This window comes from Callospermophilus lateralis, chromosome 2 (genome assembly GCF_048772815.1).
Source record: "Callospermophilus lateralis isolate mCalLat2 chromosome 2, mCalLat2.hap1, whole genome shotgun sequence".
Lineage (NCBI taxonomy): Eukaryota > Metazoa > Chordata > Mammalia > Rodentia > Sciuridae > Callospermophilus > Callospermophilus lateralis.
This window is the reverse complement of record NC_135306.1, coordinates 56,463,368-56,480,589: the sequence shown is the minus strand read 5'-3', so window position 1 is coordinate 56,480,589 and position 17,222 is coordinate 56,463,368.

The following is a 17,222-nucleotide window of genomic DNA, read 5'->3' as shown; positions in this document are numbered from 1 at the left end:
ATTTTAATAGTCATTTCATCAATATTTAATTTATATCTTTTGTATTTTCTTTACTTTCTAAAGACATCAGCACTACATAAGTAGCTTACCATTCATGAAAATTTGCTTCAAATAGTTTGTTTTACATTTATATAGTTATATATTTACCTAGCTAAATATAATGTTAATATAGAGTGTACAAGGTCTGAAAATTACCTGTTATTTTCCTCCAAATGTTAACTGGATTTCTCAGTACTTTTGTTGAATAACTTATCACTTTTACCCACTAATTTTAAAATCTATTTTTGTAATTGGGAAAAGAATTTGTTTCTAGTATCCAATTTTTATTTTTATCCACTTGACTTTATTTGTATAAATACTATGCTTTAATAATCATAGTAGCTTTATGCTATATTTAAATAATTAATAGGTCATAATTCTCTTTTTGTTCAGAATACATCTAGATATTATTGAATTTTTTTTTGCAGAAAATCATGTACATTTTGAAATTTCTTCCACATTACTAGCACCTCCCACTGGCTTGCCAGAAAATGTAAGAGAAATTATGTTAAACCTATAAATTAATTAAATGAAGAATAGATTTTAAAAATAAAATCAGAAACAATATAAATTTTACTTAAATTTACATTCTCTGTTGTGTAGTAAAATTTTATCACAATGTCCTATTTTTTGTATTATACTTATATGAATATTCACATTACATAAAGTGTATATTTATATCACATGAAATATATATGATAAATTGGATAACTTTAACATGCAATTTAGTTCCTTTAAATAGTAACTTTATAACAATTATCTGCCATGCAAATTCATTAATTTAATCATATTTTACCATTAATTCTCTTTGCATCAAGGGAAGAACACTGTACTGGGGCAAATATTTTTCTGGACCAAAATTTTTACATAACATTTTCTTTAAAAATAGTGGCTAAATACATCATTCTAGAAAATACACTCACATAAAACAAACTAACACTATATTAGCAGTTGACTTAAAAATATGATCTTAGGAGAAAAGAGGTGATTTGCACTGAGATGAAATCAAGAGGCAAATACTAAAAGTCATATTTAGCATTTAAACATAGATTGACTTGTAAATTAGTGGACTAATGAATTAAATTTTATACTACATAATCCTCTTCTGCATCATCTGCTTATCTCCATTCAACAAAGCTAAAATTACTATTCTTGAATAATGGTTACCCCCTTTACTTTGTAGTTTCAGTTAATAACCTTTCTATGTTTTTTGGAGTGAAGTATTTTATATATGTATACATATATGTTATTACAATAACATATGGATATAGAAACATACATTCATGTATTCTTTGACAACATTGCATGATGATTAAAAAGTTCAGTTTAAGTTGATTCTGTCACTCAACTTGCTCTATGATATTGAGTAACAGTTGATTCTTACATCAGCATTTTCCTGTTTTGAGAATGAAGATGTCAACATCAAGTATGCTGAGTTACTTATAAGGCTAAAACAATAATAATTATAGAAACATAACTAAGGTTGTACTATAGTAACTAAGATAAAATTATAGAAAACATGAAATTAATAGTAATAATGCCTATTATTCTCAATAAAAACATAATTTCCAGCATCCTTTTTTGTTATTCATTTTTAAGAGCAGTAAAATGCAAACTAAATAGTATAATATTGTTAAGCAACTAAAGAACTATATATTCAAATATATTTAAAGTCATAGCAATAAAATGTATTACCAATATAGTACTTTTATATTATAAAATCCTATCAAGAATATTAAATATATTACCAAAATGTCAGCAAATGTATACATTTTATACTTGGAAAAATTTTGTCTTTTATTTTCTGACAGTGGTCAGGTGTTCTTTGCAAGAATAGAGTGTATTCTAAAGAAAAGTTGACAGCAACTGTTCTGAAGCATATCCTATTATGGAATATTTGGGGAAAAAAAACATTATATTTGGAATTGGAAAGGCTAAATATAAATCCTCTCTCAGCTATCGTTGGTTTGGTGGCTTTAAAAAAAAAACAGTTTTGCTTTGTTAAACCTCTCCTATATCATTTTTACCTCGCAGGACTGTATAGTTATCAAATTGATTATGAAAATGTAAATTGCACTTTGATACAAATGTTGTTATTTTTTACAATCATTTAAGTGTATTTAAATGAACAATAAATTGTGCCAAGACAGGCTCTAGGCCTAATCTTGACTATAGTCATATACCTGCTACATCAACATGGGCAAGTTATTGTATCTGTTGATTGAATCTTTATACTATGTTTAATATTATTTTCCTGTAGGGCTTCTGAAGAGATTGCATAAGATGATTAATACATAACATATATCTACCTCTCGGTAAATACAGGCATCTATGCTATCATCATTGTTTGTAATTGTGGTTACAAATATGATTATTACCCACAAAATCTTGTGTTGTGCCTTAATTTTTGAAAGATACGTGCTGAGTTTGAAATTTGGTTAAGAATGTCTGTTCTCTGATATGTTCTTGGGAAAGTAGATAATAGCTAGGCATGTCCACTGTATACTGCTTTACTAATATAAAAAAAGAAAGCTCACATTGGTTTCGTGTATTTAAGGGCAAAATAATTTGATGTTATCACCTTAAAGTCATCCCATTCTCACTGATCCATTCTACTTATATTGACTAATGGTGGTAATAACCTTTATGGCATTTATAAGATGTGGCTCTGGTTCATTATTTCTAGTCTTAAAAACATGCAGCTCTTGAAAGCTAATCTGAAATGTTCATTATTATCTTCACTAGCGTTGTTTTCTCTTGGATATTCTTTAATTTGAATCCTGGATAGAGATAATAATAGCTTTCTACTTGAGGTTGAAATGACTCCCTTTTCAGCCTTTTGTATGAGCTTTCTGCTTCTCGACTCAAACTGCAATAATGTATTTATGAAATCCATATCATCTTTTGAAAAGTTAAACTTAGCAAAAGCATTGCAGGTGTATCTGGAGACTCCCTCTTCATCCTGTGTGGCAATGTTAAGGTTTAGGATAATCAATTATTGCTCTCTCAGGGAAAGCAAAAGTGCTGAAGGGTCCTTAAAATCTCAGCAGGAGTGATTTCACTTATAATGAAGGAAATTGCATCCATTATGGATATCACTTGCCTTGCTACAATTGTGAAGAAATACAGAATGTAGAAAGAGGAACTTGATTAAAAAAAAAATTTAAAAACCTGGAAACACTAGCATCCTAGTTATTTTTCTAACAATTAAAATGAAAGTTATGCTTTTTTAATGCACCATTCAGGGAGGTTTTCCACGTGAACACGTTGAATATTATGAAACACATTTTCAACCGGCACTAGGGTTCCTTCTGTTCTGCCAGTGTTATTTGATGGTCATCTTGCAGCAATCGGCTTCCATATACAACACAGTTAAAAGAGTTTAGATTTATTCTTTAATTGCTAGGTATCCTGGTAGAAAAATAATAAATGTTCTTTCTTTGTAATATCAATCCTCAATGCTTGTGTGATTAGAGCTTTCTGAAGAGAAAGTTCACCATGCTCATAGATGTATTGCTAAGTTTTTACTTTAGTAGACAGACATCTGAAATTGCTGTATTCTATACAGGTCATAGATGACTTGGTCAGGAAAAAAAGGAGACATTTAAGTAATGAAGATCTATAATAAAAGTACTTAGATAATGTTACACTAAACTAATGGTCATCTTATAGAGCTGGGAGAAATTTAAATTGGAGTGAGACTCTTAATAGATTTCAGAAGTCAGTAACTTAGCTGCACCCTGATTCTGAGAAAAGATGTTCCTGTTGAAATGCTATGCTATTTCTAAGGTTTGTGGCATTTATGGTGCCCATAAAACTGTAGAACCATAAAATATCAAAGAAGTTTTACAAAATCAGCCTCAAGGAGCAATTTAAAATCAGCTGGTTAAATGAAACTGTCTTGGCAATTTTTTTTAAAGACACGTGAGAGCCAGAAAGGAGGTTAAATGGAGGTTCACTCTTGCTCCTAACTCCCAAAATGTCGTGAATTCATAAGTCATTCCTCCCTATCGGTCTGCAGGTTTTATTCTTCTCTGTATCACTTTTTGAAAGGAAGTAATTTATTTGAATAATACATTTTAAAAGTGACATTTTTGCCTAAATCCTTTATAGCTGATGCTCTGTAGGTAGTCATGCGGACTTTATTCCATTCAGCTAGACTGGAAAGCTTAAAAGTAGAGGTAAGGCATTAGGTAAGGCATTACGGAAAAATGAACCCTCTTTTGTAGCTTTGGAGACATTTGAAATTCATACAATTCAGGATTGCTTTTTACTTTTGATGTTGTTGTGAGCATTTGCTGTGGAAGACATAATATACTTCCAATTGTCATCTGCATTACTGAAAAAAAAAATATTTATCTGAAAATATAAATTTGATAATGTGTAATGTTCATTATATCATAAAGCACACGAAGATATTTCAAGTTGAAACTACATAATAGTAGTGTTAGGTATGAAAGAAATAGTTAAAATATATTAAATATCATAATAAATTAATAATTAAGTCAATTGGAATATTCAAATACTGAACTACAGACATCAATTTAAAAAACATAATTTGGGAAAACACAAAATTAAATGAAAGATATAGTTCTTGTTGTAGTCCTTTGGGGCTGCTGTAATGAAATACCATAACCAGATAGTTTATAAAAAAAAAAAAAGTGTTTCTCACAAATGTGGAGACTAAGAAGTCCAAGATCAATGTCTCAAACCTTCAGTGTTTCCTATGTGTACAACTCCTTCTTCCCATGCCCTCACTTGGTGGGAGGGAAAAGCCAGCTTTGTGGGATCTCTCCTGAAAGAGCACAATTCCTATCAACTCTCCTGATAACCCAGGCCCCACCCAAATTCTTCACTTCCTTTGTTGCTCAGGTGTCACTATGTGAATTTTCAGGAGCTCCAGACATTGAGACCAGAGCGATAGCACATTCTTTTACCATAGTTTAAGTGAGTTATCCCCAGATGTTTGAAGTATAATCGACAAAAAATAATATTCATTTAAAGTTTAGAACATGATTATTTGAAATTCATACAAAAGGTAAAACTATTATCACAATCTAAGTAGCATATTCATTAACTCATATATTTACCTAGTTTATGTATGTGATAAGAATACCTAAGCTTTACTTTCTTAGCAAATTGCAATCTACAGTACATTAACTATAATCATGATTGGTACATTGATTCGCCAGACTTAAGTTTTCCTCCTTTTTCTTATATTTATAAAGAAAATGTTATTTAGCTCTCAATTTTGAAAGCCAAAATTCAATTTCTGGTGAGCCCATTTTTTCAGGTTCCTGTGAGGCCTCAATGCAGATGACATCACCATGTGGGGAGTGCAGGCCTGGGTCATTATAACATGGCCAGACGGAAAACCTGAAAGTCAAAAATCATGAAGGAGCTGGTTTTATCCTTTCCTTTTCTTTTTTTTTTAACCTTTTGGAAGCCTTTTTATTTCTATAATTATTAACACATATTAATTAAACAAATAAATAATATTCACTGTGATATTTCTATATATCCATTTATTGTGCATTAATCATGCCCATCTACCCTTCTTCTACCTTCTCCCCACTCTTCCTGGCCTCCTTGGTCTTCCCTAATAGCCCTTCTATTTTTAAGTCACCTTTTTTTTTAAAAAACAAAAAAAAAAGTTTTATTTAGTTTTCACATATGAGAGAAAACATGCAATTCTTGTCACTTTGTGTCTGGCTAATTTCCCTTAAGATTATGTCTTCCATTTTCACCCATTTTTTCTTAAAACAATAGGGTTACATTCTTTATGGCTAATATCCAACGGGGTATAAGTACCATATTTTCTTCATCCATTCATTTGTTGATGGGTGTCTAGGCTAATTCCATATCTTGACTACTGTGAATAGGGCTACAATAAACATGGTTAGGCAGGTGTCTTTTTTGTTTTGTTTTGTTTGGTGTGTGTGTGTGCTTACTTCATTTGCTTTAGATATAACCAAAGAATGAGATACCTGTATTGAATAGTTCTATTTTTATATTTTGAGGAATCTCCATACTTTCCCCTCTGCTGACTGTCCTAATTTATACTCCCACAAAGAATCTGAATGTTTTCCATGTTCTCAACAACATTTGTGGCCTTTTAAAAAACATAATATCCCATTTTAATTGAAGAAACATAACAAATACATTGTAGTCTTGATTTGCATTTTTCTGATGTCTGAATACATTGAACATTGTCTCATGTATTTATTGATTATTTATATTTCTTTTTTTAAGAAGTGTCTATTCAGATCATTTGCAAATTTTTAATTGGATTACTGTTCTTTCTAAATTATTTTGAGTTCTTTATATATTTTGAATATTTTTACTTATACATAATAATTTTTAGACTAGTGAGCTTCACTATGGTATATTTATACTGTATATGACATAATTTAATCAATTTCAATCCCTAGTATCTCTCCTTGCCCTTCTCTTCTACCTGGCTTTCATCTCTGTCCTCTCCTTTACTGGTGTTTCTTCTATTTTCATGATATTCATTTTTCTCTCTAATCTCCATATATAAAGATAAAACACACAACTCTTGGCTTTCTGAGTTTAGTATATTTTGCATAAGATGATACTCTCAATTTCCATCCATTTTTCCTCAAATCACATAATTTCACTCTTCCTTTTGGCTGCATAAAAGTGTGTGTGTGTGTGTGTGTGTGTGTGTGTGTGTGTGTATGTATACACCACATTTTCCTTATCCATTTATCTCTTGAGTGACATTAAGTCTGGTTCTATTACTCTGCCATTGTGAATTATGCTTCTTTAAACATGGTTATGCACAAATCTTAATAGAATGTTGACTTTAATTATTTTGGATAAATGCCTTGGGGTGGTATATTTGGGTCATATGGTGGTTCCATTCCAAGTGTTTTTAGGAACCTCTCTACTGATACTGATTTCCATAGTGGGTATATTAATTTACATTCCCACCAATAGCACATAAGACTTCTTTTTCCCCTGTATCCTCTCCAGGATTTATTTTTTTATTTGTATTATTGATCATTGCCTACTAACTGCAGTGAGATTGTTATGGTTTGGATATGAGGTGTACCTCAAAAAGCTCATGAGATAATCATAAGGAATATCCACAGGTGATAGGATTATAAGAGACACGCCCTAACCAGTGGATTATTCCATTAAGTAGATTAATCCATTTGATGCATTAATTTGAATTACTGGGTGGTTACTGTAAGCAGGTGGGGCATGGCTGGAGGAAGGAGTCACTGGGGGCATGCCCTAGAGGATTGTTTTGTCCTCGGTTTCTCTCTCTGCTTCCTGGCTTCTATGAGCCAAGAAGTTTTCCTCAGTCATGCCCTTCCACCATAGTGTTCTGTCTCACCTCAGGCTCTGAACAATGGAATCAGTTAACCATGGACTGAAACTTTGAAGTCACTAGTCCACATAGTTGATGGTTTCACATTTTTAAAATCTATTCTTCCAGTGACAGACATTGATGTTTTTTCTAATATCTTAGCTATTGTGAATCATTGTGATCAGCATTGGAGGGCAATTATTTCTTTAAGGTGATGATTTTATTTCCTTATAGGTATATTTTCAAAAGCTGCATTAATAGATCATACAGTAGTTACATTTTAACATACAGAAAATATACAATCTTGGCATTCTTAATTTTTGGGGCAACTTATTTTGCTTAGCTTGATATTGTCTATGAGGGCTGTAGCAATTTATATTCACATTATCAATGTGTAAGGGTCTCTTTTCTTGTTGTCCTCCCCAATATTATAACATTTTTTTCTTTTACATTTTGACACACTAAAATGTGTCATAATTTTGGCTTAAATTTTCCTGAAGATTATTGATATTGAGTACCTTTTCACAAATCTATGGGTCACTTGTATTTCTTCCTTGGAAAAAAATCTTTTTCAGTTCCTTTGCCAATTTTAAGCTGATTGAATATTTTTCTATTGGTTCTCTGAATTGCTTATACATTTTAGACTAAATCCTTAGAAACAGTATGGGCAAAATATTTTTGCCCATCCTATAGGTCACCTTTTTAGTTTCTATTTCCTTTGCAGAAGGAAACTCTTAGTTTGATATAGTCTCACCCATTTACTCTGTGTGTGTGTGTGCGTATGTGTGTGCTTGGGTTTGGGGTTCATATTCAAAAAGTAATTACCTAACCAATATCATGCAGTTTCTCTTTATATTTTTTCTAGAATTCTTGTGATTTTAGGCTTTACATTCAAATCTTAAATCCATTTTAAGATCTTTGTTTATATAGTGTGAGATGAATCACTAATTTCATTGTTCTGCATGTCAATATCCAGTTTTCCAAACACAATCTATTGAAAAATTATACTGGCTTCCTTGTATTTGGGTTGCTTTCTCAACGACTGAATATTGACAAAATATTTTTCATTTTATTTTTAGGTTTTTTATTTTTCCCATTGACCTACATGTCTGCATTCATGTTTGTACTATACAATATTTTGTAGCAATTTTAAATTAAAAAAATGATGTTTTCATCTTTGATCATTTTTTTCACATTTCCTTTGGTATTCAGTGCTTTTCTTTTGTGTGTGTGTGTGTGTGTGTGTGTGTGCGCGCGCGCATGGAGGGTCATATGAATTTTAGGTGTGTGTGTGTGTGTGTATGTGTGTGTGTGTGTGTGTGTGTGTGTAAAACATGTCATTAGAATTTTGATAAGAATTTCACTGACTATATGGAGCACAATGGGTAATATGAAGATTTCAACAATAAGTCTTATACTTTATGAACACAGGATAACTTTTTATTAGTTTCTTTGATTTCAGAAATGTTTATAGTTGTTAGTATTAATATTTAAATTTCTTATGTTTTTTATTATTTTTGATGCTACTATAATGGAATTGTTTTCTTATTTTCTTGTTTGAATAAAATTCGTTTCTGTTTTATAGAACTACCCCATTTTACATGTTAATTGTATATCTGTCGTCTTTACTAAATTTTTTACTAGTTATAACAGTTAGGAATGTTTAAAATTTTCCATATAAAGAATTATGTGAAATGCAAGCAGAAAAAAAAATTCCTTCTACCTTTCTGAAAGTCTTTTTATTTGTTTGTTTATTTCTGCTCAATACTGTCAGTTCTATATGCAGTACCATGTCAAAAAGAAGTGGCAAGAGTATACATGCCTTGTTTTGCTTCTGATCTTAGAGGAAAAGGTGTCAACTTTTTCTTTGAGTATATTGTTAATTATGAGTTTGTCATATATGGCCCTTTTGGGGTTAAGATACTTTCTTTCTATACCTTATTTCTTAAAATATTTTATCGTGAAAGCTGTTGAACTTTGTAAAATGTGTTTTCTTAAACTGTTCATACAGTGGCACATTTTGTTCTTCATTCAGTTAATCTGATGTTAATTGATTTGTGCATGTGGCATCATCATGGCACCTCAGAAATATGAATCCCTTGACTGTAGTATGATTTTTAAAATATGCTGTTGAATATGATTTGCTATTTAGTTTTTGAGGACTTTTGCATCTCTGTTCTTCAGGATTACTGCAGTCTTTTTTGGTAATGTTGTTGTTTGCTTTTTATTTTTAATTTTTTTATATAAGAACTTTGGCTACTGAGTTAATCTCTACTATGTATCATATCATATTTTCTATTTCTTCATCATTCAGATAGTAGGTCTTACACTTTTAGGAATTTACCCTTTTGCTCTGTGTCATCCAATTTGTTGCTCTATAATTGTTTAAACTCTTTAAATCCTTTATATTTCTCTGGTATCATTTTTAAGGTCTTTTGGTCATAAGGTCTTTTCTGAGTTTATTTACCAGAGTCTTCACTATTTTTATCTTCGCCTTACTAAAGGTTTAGCAATTTTATTTAACTTTGCAAAAACCAAACTTTACTATTATTCATCTTTTCTATTGTTTTCCTAGTCTCTATTTTTTTATGCTGTGATATTTGATATGTCCTTCCTTCTACTAAGGTTGGGCTTAATTTATTCTTGTTTTTCCATTTCCTTGAGATATGAAGTTAGGTTGATAATTTGAGTTATTTTTTCTTCATGTAGGAATCCATCACCATAAATTTCTCTGAGACACATTTATTGCATGCCATAGACTTTTCTATTTTCTGCTTTATTTTCACCTTCCTTAAAATAATTTGTTTTCCTTTTTGGTTTCTTCTTTGATGTATTGGTTGCTCATTAGTATGTTGTATAATTTTCACATATTTGTGAATCTTCCCATTTTCTTACCATTCATGATTTCTGGTATTATAGCATTATTGTCATAAAATGTTTAAAATTCATTAAATCTTCTCAAATATTTAAGAGTTGTTTGTGGCCTACAATATGGTCTATCAATGAATTGTTCATGTGCATTTGAGAAAGATGTGTCTTCCGGCTATTGGATAAATATGTTTAAGCTGATAAAAAGTTAATGCTGATTGCATATAGAACTCTATACTTTCACTCTCCCCATACATATTTTTGTGTCAACATATCCATCTTTTATATTATGGATCTATTAACAAATTATTATAGATATAATTATTTTAATACTTTGACTTTTAATCTTTATACTAAGGTTATAAGTGATTTTGAATTGGACATTATTCTTTTACCAGTATATTTTATACTTTTATATGAATTAATATTAGTAGGAGACATCCTTTAGTTTCAGCAGGAAGAACATTGCCGTTCTTTTTATTTTAAATTTTATATTTGCTGTTTTTAGTTATACATGACAGTAGAAAGTATTTCGACAAATTATACATACATAGACTATGACTGATTTTATTTAGGATACGACTCCTGTGGTTGCACAAGATGAGGAGTTACCCTGTTCATCTATTCAAACACAAGGCCAGGAAAGTTATGTTTGATTAATTCTACTGTTTTTCTTATTCTCTTCCTGTTTCCCGTCCCTCTGTTTCCTTTTGTCTAATCCAATGGATTTCTATTATTCTACACCCCAAACTCCCTTGTTTGGGATTAGCATCCACAAATCAGAGAGAACATTCAGTCTTTGCTTTTCTGGGGATTGGCTTATTTCTCTTAGAATGATAGTCTCTTGTTCCATCCATTTCCCAGCAAATGCCATAATTTATTCTTCTTTATGGTTGAGTAATATTGCATAATGTATATGTATCACATTTTTTTAACCATTTATCCATTGAAGGACACTTGGGTTGTTTCCATAGCTTCACTACTTGAGTTGAGCTCAAGATGGATGTGGCTGCATCTAATATGCTGATTTTAAGTCCTTTAGGTATAGACCAAGGAATGGGATAGCTGGGTCAAATATTGGTTTCATTCCAAGTTTTCTAAGGAATCTCCATACTGCTTTCCACAGTGGTTATGCTATTTGCAGTCCCACCAACAATGTATGAAGAGTACCTTCTCCCCCACCTCCTTGCCAGCAATTACTGTTACTTATATTCTTAGCATTCTTTAACATGTTAATTTTAAAAATGAAGTCCCTCAGCATTTGTTTGTCTGGAAAAGTCTTTAATTTCTCCATTTCTGAAGCTTTTAGGATAAAATATTCTCAGTTATCAGGTTTTTATCTATAGCATATTGAGTTTATTTTTCTACTTTCTAATTATTTGAAGATTTCTGCCCCTAAGTGTGTTGGTAGGCTTGTATGAGATGAATTTTTTCTTTTGTCTTCAAAATTATCTCTGTCTCTGATTTTTGACAGTTTAATGTTTTGGTGACATTTTCTTTAGCTTAAATTCATGAAATATTTGAACTTAATGTACCTGGAGTTCCATAAAATTCTCAACACACTGGGAAAATTTTCAGCCATTATTTCTTAAAATGAGCTTTTGTCTCTCTGTTTCTGTGTCTTGTCCATCTATAACACCCATAACATGATATTTAGTTCTTTTGATTGTATACCATAAATCTTGTGGTTTTCCTCATTATTTTTCATTCTTTTTTCCCTCATATGATTTATGACTCACTATTTATAAATGTCATTTCTTTAATTTCAAATATTATTAATTTTTTGGTAGATCACACCTGCTGCTGACATTTTTTTATTTTATTTGTCATATTTTTCAATTCCTTGGAATTCTGTTTGATTCTTTTTCATTTCTTTCTTCTTCTTTTTTTTCTTTTCTTTTGGTACCAGGTATTGAACTCAGGCACACTTGACCACTAAGCCACATCCCCAGCCCTTTTTTGAATTTATTTTGAGACAGGGTCTCACTGTGCCTTATTCTTGCTGAGGTTAGCTTTGTATTCATGATAATCCTGCCTCAGCCTCCCAAATGGCTGGGAAGGATTACAGGCATGTGCCACCACATCTGGCTTTTGATTTCTTTTTATTGGAATTTTCATTTTATTTTTGTGGGTTTTTTTTTTTTCAAATTTTGAGTTGTGTGCCTCCATTTTTTGGTTAACTATTGAGCTTCCATAGTTTGAATTCTTTTGTAAACAACCATAAATTTCTATTTCCTTGGAATGGTTACGTATTTATTAGCATGTTTTTTTCAGTGGCAACATGTTGCCAAGATTCTTACTATTTTTTATGTATTTTGTTGTCTTCATATTTGAAAAAACATTCACCTTCTCCAGTGTTTACTGACTGGATTTAAGAGAAAAGTTACTTTACCTATCAGCTTGGTTCAAGATTCCAAGGTTATCTCACACTGATCTTATAGATGTGATGCTCAAAACCTCTTGAGTGAATTGTTAAGATTTAATGTTTTTTCTTCATCTCAAAAAGACATAGAAGGAAGAGAGAGCCATCCATCTGTTTTCCCTAGGTTAGTGTACTGAAAGCTCACCTTTGTGAATCTTTTCCTTGTCCTGGAGGAGCTGAATCACTTGTCAAGATGCTTGTATTCAGAATCAGCAAGGGCATGCTTGTAGAACCAGTCTGAGGAAAAGAGATAAGAGATGTGTTAAGAATTTGTAGTATCTGTGGACCAGCTGGGGAGGATGCAATTCATGTGATACATCCTGTGTTGCTCATGGGTAGGGGTTCTGATAAAAGTGAAAAAAAGCAGTCAGTGACTCCCCCAGCTTCTCTTCCCTGTTCACAGTTTTTGAAACCACTCAGCTCTGCCAATTACCTCAATATCCTTGTTGGGCAAGACAGAAATGCACCTAGTGGGTAGTGATTTGAGGGGCTAGGGTTCTGGGTGCTCACTTACTATGCTCTCATTTTCCCCTGGGAGAAATTGCTAGAATACATTTGTCTCTCTCTGCACTCAGTTGTGCTGCCTTGGATGAAGGGTGACATGGCTAAGAATAAACTGTTCCTCTTAATCTGTGTAATGCACCTTTTCTTAGATTTTTGGAACTTTTATGCTAATTCTTGATCTTCCCCAGAGGTACTCTTGTCCAAGGATAGCTATCTTAATTGGTGGTTATGTGGGGGAAATGATGATAGAAGTGACCTGTCCTGCATTTTTCTGATGCCACTTGTTTCAGTGTGTCTAAGAGTATTTAGATGTGATATTATTAATTTATGCTGGTTTTTAAAATGAATCCTAATTATTTTGTTTCTAACAATTTTCTAATATTGTACATTAGCAGAAGTACTTCTAAAATACAAATAGTTGTTAATGGGATGATAACTTAGAAACTATTGACAATAAAAATGTCCTGTTATCTTTAACTCATTCAAATGTTATAATTGCCTATCAACTAGAATTGAACTGCATTATAAATTTATGAGGCAGTTTTCTATAATTTTACTTTAAATTGTCTTTAATGCTGTTGCAATGTTAGAGACATTGTACAAGTGTTACAGATTAAATTTAGTTGTAATAAAATTTCTACTGTGCATTGAAACAGTCATATTTCTACATTACAGTTTTGGTTTTATACACGCACACACTTATCTAATGTAAAAATCCAATATATTTTCATATATATATATATTGTACATATCTTATGTTCAGAAAATGTTGCTTCAAAGTGATGATATTGCAGGTTATGTAACTTTGAATCTACTGTAGAACTAATGCATGGTTTATAAAAATGCCTTGCTTTTTCTCTTGGAAGTGGCTGTTTTTCCAGTAGATTGGATTTTGAATTTGTCATGAAAATTGTACTTTGAAAGGAAATTCCAACACCTAGAAAATGACTCACTCCACATGAGATGTTTATGATTTGGAACCTACTGTTGTGCGATCCAGGATTAGATAGTGATTGAAAAATAATTTTTTTTCAGATAAATAGTTGTTCAGGCAAGAAAGAAAGGGCAAGCTTCACCAATGAATTTTTTCAAATGATCAAGATACTAGTGGGCTGGAATGAAAGAAAATGAAATGCTAAAGCAAAACAATTCATGTTTATGCTTAGGAACATTTATAAAACAATTTTACAACTCTTTCAAGAATATATATTCTAATCAAGATTCATTTCCCATTTTATGAACTTTCATGGTGCTTAAGCCATTATGAATAGATACAAATCATATACCACATGAGTATATTTTACTCACTTGAGGCAACTTTTCAAAGATTCTCTGTTGTGATATCACAAAGTAAATCTGAAATTAAAAATATATTTCATGGCATTTTGAGAGTTATACTGCTTTCTGCTTTATCTTCAGCATGTTGTATTTAAGTTCCAAAGCAACACTTTTATGTTTCAGAGCCAGTATTATTTTCAACATTTCTCCAATGAAGAAACCAGTAGGTATAGAGATGGAGACACATGGCCATTGCATACCATACTTAGAGCTTAAAACTATGTCTTGTGGCTTCAAAAAAATTGTGTTTTGCCTCTTATATTACTAACAATTTTTACTTTGTCATATGTCTGTGGCTTACATATGTGAGAAGAAATCCAGTTTGTTCCTTCACCTGTAGGAAATACTGCACACACATCATTTTTAACACAACACATGCATCATTTTACTCCTAGCACAATAACCAGTACAAAAAGTAGAACTATTGTCTGTTGAAAAATGGACGAAAACCTGAAAAATTTATGAATGAAATAATCAATGAATTTAATGGAATAGCCTGATGTCCCATGAATTGGAATAGGAAATGTGTTTACTTCAAAATTCCCATTTTCTGGTATTCTTATTCTTTCAGCTGGAGATCAGGTTTAAGTTATTCTTTATAAAGTTAACCCAGCTGCCCTGTATAACAACTATGACTACCAAAAAGGCTAGGAATTTGTTATATAATCATTAGCCTATAGGGCACAAGCTGGATTTGGGGAAAGCTTTCCAGCTCAGAAAATGTTTTATCCTTTTTCTGAGGTTGAATTTTGATGGGTATAGCATACAATTGTGCGTATGTTCTTTGAGATTTCTGGAATTCCTAAACTTAATTTATATTGTTTATTTTACGAGAAGAAAAGAACACCACAATACAGAGGTAGTTTTTTTTTTTTTCCTTTTTCTTTTTAGAATTTTGGGTAAATTATTTCATAGGGCAATATTTACAAAACTGAATTTAATGAAGGCTGTGTTTTCTGTAACATTAATAAAAGGTGAGGGTTTCTGGCCAAACAAGTTTACTGAATAATGTCTACAAGTATTTTCATCATGCACACTTGCCAAGCTTGTAAAATTATATCAAAATGAACCCCACTATTATGTATAACTATAATGTACTAATAAATAAAAAAAAAGGCCAAGAAGTTGTTCCTCAAAGAAATCAGTTAAACCTAAACTTGAACCAATCACATTCATTCATCTTGAATATTCAACTACTTAAAAAAATAGAGTTTTTCTTAGCTCTAGACACTGCTGCTGTTTGGAATAGCTGGTGGAATGCTTCTCTAGCACTGTGGTATGAAAAATTCTGCATGTGTGACCAGAAACCTGGGGCTGAGTCCTAACCCTGTCACTCAATCTGCTCTATAGATTTAAACAAGACATGACTCTGCATGTAAATTGAACACTTTCATGCCCAGAGGATAAATTCTTACTGTGAAGGTAAGGAAGGGATTTTTTATATTATTTGTGAAAATATGAAAATAATAATTTCTTTGGAAAGTTCTTTGGCAACATCTACTAAAATTAAACTCTTTGTACTCTATGGTTGATCAATATTGCACCAAAGACCTTTTTTCATAGAAACAAAAGTATCAGTAATTAAAAATATGTATTCAAAACAATGTTCAAAATGAGAAAAATTTAGAGTGATTTCTCATTAATTGATATTCTACCAGCTCAATGTAAACTTGTGTAATTAAAATTCTATTAGTTGTGTTGGAGGAATTTCCATTAGGTATTGCTGATTGAGAAAAACAAGTATTGTAGAAAATTCAACTAAAAGATCTTGTTTCATGATTCAAGAAACCCCAGTTTCCTATTTTATAAATGTTAGTATGTTTGTGTGATTATATGATTATTGAGAAAAGTAAGGAATATATAGATAAAACAGATTGTTAATTGAATTACTTAGGTAGGAGGAATAATAGAAATTTATATAAATTAATGAATAAAATGCTAGTTTCAGATCTTTAAATTAGGGATATATTTGTCTTATTATATAAAATAAGTAAATTTATAGAGTATTGATGATACTGTGATTATACATACTTTGGTAAAGACAAAAAAGCAACTTTCTTTCTTTGGAGTTCACTTAAAAATATCTGTATATTTTATACGCCATTAGTTAAATCAGAGTGGTGGAATGGAGAGCGTGGGCTATCATGGCAGGTGATGAGCTTTTTACTTAATGCATTGCCACATCGTTTCACCTTTTGCAACCATCATGCAGGAATTTCTATTACAAAACACATTTGTAAAATACAGATTCTGTATTATAAAATATCTCCAGAGTAACAGTTTATTGTTATATGAAGTAAAACGCATTAGAAAAATCTCACCAAATGGATAAGAGCTTATGTAGCAAACATAGTTTGTTTTAAAGTTGTGTTTAATCACATGTTCAATATGATCTCTTGACAGGGACTCAAATAATGTATATAAATACACATTTAATTGATTCTGTAATATTTTACTTGTGGTGTAGTTCCTGTCAATCCAAAATGCAGACATATCAGTACTCACAGCAAGGATACTAAAAATGTGGTGGTGTGAGGACAGAATGTCCAGAGAATCATTGCAACTCTGCTCATGCCATGAAGATGTTACCATGAATGACTTGACAAGCAAGTGCTGAGAGAAAACAGGAATTTCTGTTAAGCAACAGCACAGATGAGCACAGGCCCACAAAAACCATGGGAGAAAAATATGGGAAAATTAGTAGAAAGTGAT